The sequence below is a fragment of the Alexandromys fortis genome, unplaced genomic scaffold (assembly GCF_014885135.2).
Source record: "Alexandromys fortis isolate MF-2015 unplaced genomic scaffold, M_Fortis_MF-2015_v1.1 scaffold_218, whole genome shotgun sequence".
Lineage (NCBI taxonomy): Eukaryota > Metazoa > Chordata > Mammalia > Rodentia > Cricetidae > Alexandromys > Alexandromys fortis.
This window is the reverse complement of record NW_026068112.1, coordinates 2,278,568-2,287,247: the sequence shown is the minus strand read 5'-3', so window position 1 is coordinate 2,287,247 and position 8,680 is coordinate 2,278,568. Positions and strand designations below refer to the sequence as shown.

The 8,680-nt window shown below is 41.6% G+C and overlaps 1 long non-coding RNA gene across 1 annotated transcript in view; it reads right to left on the bottom strand.

Moving 5' to 3' along the window:
* Positions 1 to 716: 716 nt before the first annotated feature.
* The window catches only part of LOC126489959 (uncharacterized), an 83,922-nt gene continuing 75,958 nt past the window's right edge, over positions 717 to 8,680 (bottom strand). Inside the window, exon 3 of the long non-coding RNA XR_007589060.1 lies at positions 717 to 1,681. This is a non-coding gene — a long non-coding RNA (uncharacterized lncRNA). The remainder of the gene's footprint in view (positions 1,682 to 8,680) is intronic.

Here is an 8,680-nt window from a genome sequence, read left to right as displayed (position 1 = left end):
TGGGACAGTGGGGAGTCTCTGACCTCTTTGTCTGATCTTGGGAACCTTTTCTTCCTTCTGGTCGATTCCCCCAGCCTTGATATGATAGTTTGTGCCTATGCTTATTGCATCTCATTATGATGTGTTCAGTTGATATTCCTGTGTTCACCAACTTCCTGAAACAGCTGTCAGGACAGAAAGATGGACTGGACATTTCAAGACACAAGGAAAGATTAAAGAAGTACCATCAACCTCTAGTGCTGGGTCAAGATTCTGCAGGAGGCAGTTTTCTCCTTAGCCCATGTCCATTGGTCCAGGCATTAAGAGGTAGTAAAGGGAATAGCTCCTCTCACTATCACCCCTAGCGACTCCTGGGGGAAAACTTTGCTTCCCATTCCCATGACCTTAGGTCCTTCTGGTCTGGAAGTTTTGGTTCCAGGGTGATTGGTGGTGTGGGGGCCATGCCCCTGTCTGGAGCCACAACTAATATTCCATGCAGTGGAAGCTCAGACTTCTTCAAAGCCATTTTGAGCTTCTGATGTCCTTAATACAACAGGCTGAGAAGGAAATAACAGTGTTAGGAGGGCTGATGGATCAAGATCACCATCAGAAACTTGGATTGAGTTTCCACAATAAAGGCAAGAAAGATTATGGTTGTTGGGCAGGAAATCCTTTAGGGTATCTTGGTGCGACATTGTCCAATGATTAAAGAGGATGGGTGTTGAAATAGGGACGGCGGGGCTGCGTCCCCAGCACCCCGCCGCCCGCATGGCTAGGTTATGCCCGAAATAATTACACGGAAACTGTATTCTTTCAAACACTGTCTGGCCCGGCTAGGTCCAGTTTCTTATTGGCTAGCTCTTACATATTGTTCTAACCCATTTCTAATATTCTGTGTAGCTCATGAGCTGGCTTACCAGAGAGGATCTTAACCTGCGTCTGTCTGGAGTGGGAGCATCATGGCGACTCTTCCTCTAACCTTCTTTCTCCCAGAATTCTCTTCTGTATACTCCGCCTACCTAATTTTCTATCCAATAAAATGGGCCAAGGCAGTTTCTTTATTAATAAGAAACTATTCCCACATCATTTCCCCTTTTTCTGTTTAAACAAAAAAGAAAGGCTTTAACTTTAACAGTAAAATTACATATAACAAAACAGTTATCAAGTAAGAATTACAGTTACAATATTTATATCTATTTTATCTCTCACCATAACTAAGGAAAACTATAACTATTCATTCTTCAACTCCATCAAAGACTCCAGAAGGATATAATAATACTTAAGTAACAAGAAATAAGAAAACTCTAGAAATGACAGAGACATCTCGCTGCCTGGACAGTCACCCAAAGTTCCTCTGTACCGTTGGGGCATCCATCTTCGGCCTACAGGCCCATGTTATGCAGAGACATTTCCATGAAGCAGGAAATTTCAAAGACAGTTCAGTCATTTTCTGCTGTGTCCTGCAGAATGTCTCGCAGACTCTTTCATGAATCAGGAACCCCGAAAGACCATCTCACCTTTAGGCAAGTCCAGTAGTCCTCTCTCTGCGGGTTCTGTGTCCAGTTTATGCAACAGTCCAGGCAAGAGCAGTTTCTTGCCCAAATGACTATCCAACTCCATAAGGATCCTCTTCGATGCCCATCTTCCTCTTGAAGTAGCTGGTGCTGCCAGGAGCAGACGTGTCTCCTTGTCATGAAAAGTCCTAAGTTATTAAAATATTTTAAATGCCATATTCTGCAGTCTTTGAAAGATATGAAGAATGCCTATCTAATTGAAATATATCTCTATATATCTAGAAAATCTAACTAACATGACTACAAGCTTAACTATTAGCAATGATTATCCATTAACAACCTATATTTCCTAATTATACATTACATTTTAAGTGAACTACATAATCACAATACCTTAATCAAGTTCAAAAATACATATACATATAACAAAATTGACCTTAAAATCCATACCAATGCAAATTATTCATATCTATATCATATCCCCCTTTAAATGTAAAAGAACATTTATAAACAATATTTGGGAACATGGGCGTAGTTTTTTCTCTCCAAACTGCTTCCTGCTGAATGGGGGCACTGTTAATCAGATCATTTAGGGTGTAACCTGTGTGTCAGGTTCATCTCGGTTGGCAGTTGAGTGAAGTAATTTTTTGAGGGTGTTCACAGCAACCTTTCAGGAGGGCGTGGTCTATCATACCATACCGGGATAGATGCAATCCATAGGGTCACATCCTCTGTGGAAACAAAAGAAGACCCTCTCCAAAGCATCATATCCTTAGATCCAAATTTTGAAGTCAAGATACCTTTAGAACATATGTGCAGGTTCAGCTTAGCAGCCCATATAATAAAATGTCTCTTTGTACTTAGCTCCTTCACAGTCAAAAATTTTAAAGAAAACACAATGTACATAATCCAGACTCTCTGTGAATTTTTCATTTTTACGTGGCTTATTTTTCTTTATTTCTCTTAATCTATAACTATCTGTACTTCTGTACTCTGTCTCTTTAAAGACTTTACCCTTTTTCTTTTTAAGACATTAACTTTATTCTTTATATTCTCTTTTTTTCCCCAAGCCTACGTACATTCATCCAACGGTGTCTGAATCTGTTTTACTGTGAATCTGTAATTTTTTTTTTTTTTTCCAGGAGCATTTCTTAAAATGTTAAGCATTTCTTAAAAACTTAAGTTGCACCATGTATAGGTAATACGGTACTGCCTGTGTCCTGCCCAGTCTAAACCTTAACTGCACGGTTTTAAGGTAATTACGGTAGTTCCTGCCTGAGATCAGCACAGTTCAGCAAGGAGCAGCCGCTCCTGCCTCAGAGTCATTTGGTGCTTTTGAGCTGAGCACAGTTACAGGCAAACAGCAGTTTACATTGGAGCCGCAATCAGCAATTTAATTTTGAGACTGAGTGTGCAGCACAGAAACTCTTTTTATCCAAGTTACAGCCAAATCTGACACGCAGAGCACTGCGCAGTCTGAAAACGCGTCTCTGTATGGCAGCAGGAATCCGCCATGCTCTTCCGCCTGCCTAAGCCTGATTCCGCCATCTGCCCAGGTGTAGGCAGGGAACGCTGAGCCATCGGCAGGTCTCAGAGCAATCTCCTCCGATCCCAAGTGGGAACAGAAACATCCAGTCCCATAAAAGCCTTGAAATGCTTTAAAGCCAGAGTTCACGCTGGCAGCATAGCACCAGGAAGCCGCGCTTTAAAATGACGCAGCTTTTTTTCTCTGCTGCTGTTGCTGAATCAGGAATCTCTCTACAGCATGTCACCAACAAAACAGCAAAAATCTGTGTTAAACTCTGTTTCCCTTATTTTTAAGGCTTCTCAGGTTTTTAAGTGGATTTAGCCCCACGTTGGGCGCCATCTGTTGAAATAGGAGCGGCAGGGCTGCGTCCCCGGCACCCGGCCGCCCGCATGGCTAGCTTATACCCAGAAATAATTACATGGAAACTGTATTCTTTCAAACACTGCCTGGCCCGGCTAGGTCCAGTTTCTTATTGGCTAGCTCTTACATATTGTTCTAACCCATTTCTAATATTCTGTGTAGCCCATGAGCTGGCTTACCAGAGAGGATCTTAACCTGCGTTTGTCTGGAGTGGGAGCATCATGGCGACTCTTCCTCTAACCTTCTTTCTCCCAGAATTCTCTTCTGTATACTCCGCCTACCTAATTTTCTATCCAATAAAATGGGCCAAGGCAGTTTCTTTATTAATAAGAAACTATTCCCACATCAGATGGGAGACTGCAACAGGCTTCTCCAGGCAGTTGTCAACAGGTACAGACACTCCATGAATGGAGACAGATATCACAACTCCAGGAAAAGAGCCAAGATGGGTTATGTATTTTCACTAAAGAGAGTAAAGACAACCACCCAAATATTCTAAGTCTAATTAAATAAGCCTTATTTTCTGCCATCATAGGTTTTCTTTGGGACTGAGTGACTGCGGGGGAGGGGAGTGACAGAAAACCTCAGTTAACACTCTTGCTAAAGTAGAAGTACTCTTACCCAGATTAAATATAACATGAATTTTTTTTTAATCAGCTTACAGATTCCAGTAATGTTTCTGTTCACAGAACTCTGTTATAGTCCGTCCAGCTCTGCTAAGCTGTACATGTCTGTGCAGACTCCTCACTGCCTCACCAGTGTCAGAGGCCTCTCCTCTGTCTCAGCACTTCTTATTGGCAGAGTAGAACATGCCCCATCATGCTCTTATGAAAACTGAGAAGAGTAGGCAAAAGTGGGGAGATCATACTCCATCTAAAAGAGAAGTGGTTTCGGGTCAGGCCAGCAGAGTGTTCTGAAAGTGTGGCAGGGGATTGATTCATGAATACTTCGTACTCTCCAGGCCTGCGGCTCTCAACTATTGCAGCCTGTTTGACCAGCTTTCAGGCTGCAGCTGGGTGTAAAGAGAATGTCACAGAGCAGTGGGGCTTTAGGAACTTTTTCTATCTGAGGGTTTAGAAAGGGAACACACATTCTGATGTTATCTCTCTTGGTTTTCTCATGCTGCTGAATCTCCTCTCTATTTTCACCTTCTAGCTCCAGCTTTTCTTTGTTCTCTCATGCTGAATACATGAGTTCCATTTTAAGGTCACCTTCCAGGAAACGCTAAGAAGCAGAGCATCAGACAATGCACGTGTGATAAATCCCAGATTCTTCATTGTCCATAAAGTGCAGCTGCAGTCGGGAATAAAGAATCAGGCATTAAAGGGTTAAAAGAGTAATAAAGCTAGACTATTGAGGAGTCTAAGAAAAATAAGGAATTTGTGTTATCCTATATTTCTGAGTGTAATAAACATTTTAAACTAACATTTTGTGATTAGCAGAATTGCCAGGCTTTCTCGGACATTCTGTCATAAATGTTTTTGGTGGTACTCAGGCTTACCTTAAATCTCCTGATACAAGCCCATTTGGCATTTTCCAAGGCACGGTGACATAAAAGGCATTTTAAATCTTGAAATATATTTTTCTATCCTGTATGTAACTTCTGATTGTCTAAGAACACCTGCAGCTCTCATCAGGGGCTACAGAGTCAAGTTATACTGTAAACTAATCAGAATATATTTTCACAAATTGAGATCAGGAATGGGTGCATTTGCCACCTAGCAATAATTGAGCTTTTTTTTTGTATTTACAGGTAGCTCAGCATGTCCCTATGAACTAGACTGCTTTTACTGGGGATGTGTATCTTAAAATCCGTTAGCAAGACACGTGGTCTTAATCTAAAATTACTTTGTAGCATTAAACCAGTTAATGGTATACAGTTGTCTTAGAGCTGGGGAAGATGCAATGCAACTAATTTCTTATATCAACCTGAGCTGTGATATAAAAACAGTTCTCAGGGACTTACAATCCCTGACTTAAGTAGTATTTCTTTGTATTCATATTTACTCATCAAATTCTATGTAGGCTAACATTATAGATATCAAACAGACAATGCAGGTTAGTGAGGAGTCATATTCTAGACAATCCACAGATATAAATACCCATAAGATGGAATATATTCCTGAGATAAACACACAGGCAGTGGGGAAATTCCCATAGCTGTTTTTGCATATGTGAAATTACAGACAGAAGCAAACAATAATCGGAGTCTGTAGCCTTGCAGCCATGCTTGACGAGGTTTCCCCATCAGGGAACTGTTCATTCGGGGGATTGACTTCTTGAATATTAATTACTGTCTGCTGTATAAAGCCATGGCTGATAGCCCTCACCCTTTCTAATGCTGGGACTCTTTAGTAGAGCTGCTCATGTTGTGGTGACCCCCAGCTATAAAATTCTTTCCTTGCTACACAGAACTGGAATTTTTCTGCTGTTATGAATCATAATGTGAATATCTGATATTTTATCCCTTGAAAGGAATCCTTAGACCTCCCTAAAGAGTCATGACCCATAGGTTATAAGCCACAACTCTAGGCGGTGCCTGCCAGAAAACCAGGTAGGCTACCTGCAGATCTTCTCTTCTTCTGTTTGCTCAGATCCAATCCCCCAGTCTCATCCCCAGCTCTTCAGCAGAACACCTGGGAACCTTCCCTGCACCCCTGTGTGCAGATCCCTTCCAACCTCCTTCTTCACACATATATTTCTTTGTCCCCTGTTTCCAACCCAGGCAGGTACCCTTTGCTAACCCAATGGCCAGGGAAACAAGTAGGCTGAAGGCAAATCCACACCTCTGCTTTTGTTCCTCCTGTTCCAACTTTCCTGGTCTCGACCTCTGCTCTGTAGTAGAAAATCTGCTTTGTTCCTTTTCCTGTCAGACCCATCCCCACTGGTTCACAAGTACCTTCTCCCTGAATCTTTCTTCCCCCATCTCATCCCATCATCCCAGCCTCCAACATCAGCAGGCATCCACTAGGAACACTCCAGCAGAGCAGAACTGGGAAACCGGTAAGCCAGCTGAAGAACTTCCTCACTCCCTCCTTCTCTCCAAATCCAGTCCCGCAGTCTCATCCCTAGAGTTGCAACAGAACACCACCCTTCCATGTTGATGCCTGTGGATTTTACTACTGCCAAGGGCCGTATTAATGAGTGGCCTGCACTGCCATTTGAGGGACAAAGACATCAACACAGGCTCCAGCTACAGTAAGACCATAGACCCAGACATGGCTCTTGGTGGCATTATAGACCTGGGTATCACCATGGACACAGGTAGCAGAGAAGGCCACTCAGATCAATTTGGCCTCCAGTAGCAGCACAGTCCATGGAGATCACTTAACTTCAGGCTTCAGCATGGACCACAGACATTCAGGTGGTCTTCAGTGATAGCAGAGAAAATACAGACATTAACACAGGGCCTGGTCTGGTGATGAGAGAAGTCCTTAAAGAGGGAACAAATAAATACCTTAAAGAAATCCAGAAAAACACAAACAGTACAAATCAAAAATTAGTTTAATGAAATAAAAAAACCCACAAACAGTGTGAGGAAATAAATACATCCTTAAAAAAAACAGGAAAACCAAAAAAAAAAAAAAGTGGAAGGATATGAACAAAACTATTCAAGACCTGAACGTGGAAATATAATCAATAAAGAAAACAAAAATTGAGCAAATTCTGGATATGAAAAATTTAGGATTTCGGTACAATCAATGAAACAAAAGTTGGTTCTTCGAGAAAATCAGTAAGATCAACAAACCCTTATCTAAACCATCTGAAAGACATATAGAGAAGATCCAAATTAACCAAACAGGAAATGAAAAGGGAGACATAACAACAGACACCTAGGAAATCCAGAAAGCCATAAGGACATACTTTAAAAGCCTATACTCCACCCAAGTAGAAAAATCTAAAAGAAATGGATAATTTTCTCTATAAGTATGACTTACCAAAGCTAAATCAAGATCACACACACAATTTATACAGACCTACAACCCCTATAGAAATAGAAGCAGTCATTAAAAGTCACCTCACCTGCTCCCCTTCTAAATAGTATCCCAATCTTCTCTCCCCTTACCACATAAGCATACCAGGCACCAACTCAGGGACAGATTGCCTACTGGATCAGAAGCCATGTAAGCTCCCAGGATTCCAGGTAGGCCAGCTGCCAGTAGACCTCCTCCACTCTCTCTGTGTCCTTCCCTGACACAATCCCCAGTCTTCCCTCCCCTTTTGTCACCAAATTCCAGTCCCCAACTTGGGTAGAGACCCTCTGCTCAACCACAGGTCAAACTTAAATCAAGAACCAAAACACCCATCCAACAAAGAAATCCAAAAAATCAGCACCTAGGCCTATAATCATCCCAAACCCAGAGGCCTACATACCAACATGAGAACTAAATCAACCAGTCAGGGCAATAAGGCACCACCAGAGTCCAGCTATCCTACTAGAACAAGCCATGGATATTCCAACACAGCTGAAGCACAAGAAAAAGATCCTAAAAACAAACTTTATGAAGATAATGGAGCTTTTTAAAGAAGTCAATAAGTCCTTTAAAGAAATCGAGGGGAGATAGAAGAAATGAATAAATCCTTTCAAGAAAGGCAAGAAGCCAAGAAAACAAACACTTAAAGGAAACAAATAAAACTGTTCAAGACCTAAAAATTGAAATGAAAGCAATAAAGAAAACACAAACTGAGGGAAATGTAGAACTGGAAAATCTAAATAAGTGAACAGGAACTGTTACCCAAAGTTCTTCTGTACTGTTGGGGCATTCATGTTCAGCCTACAAGCCCATAGTATCTGGCAGATGTTGGACACCATTCTGTTGACTGAGGTTTCTGTCCCACCTGGTCCCACAGTCGTTAGGTCCCAAAGAAATCACACAGAGTCTACATTAGTTATAAATTGATTGGCCTAGTAGCTCAGACTTCTTATTAACTCTTGTAACTTATATTAGCCCATTATTCATGTCTATGTTAGCCACGTGGCTCGGTACCTTATTTGGTGAGGCGGTCACATCTTAATTCTTCTGTGGCTGGGTCACAACTGCAGACTAGGACTCATTGACATCACAGGAGTACTTATGGAGAAGAAAAATGCAAAGAAGGAGAGGAAGAATGACAGCAGGGAAGTGTTTCATGAGCCTCCTGCAGGAGCCCAGGTCAGGCTTTTGGTGCCGTCTATGGGCTGAATGTGGCTACAGTCGCCAGTATGCTGCTGATGGCTCCCTTCTGAATTTCTGATTTTTTTTTTGTCCTGTACACTAACGCATTACAAAAAAAAAAAAAAAAAAAAAAAAAAAAAAAA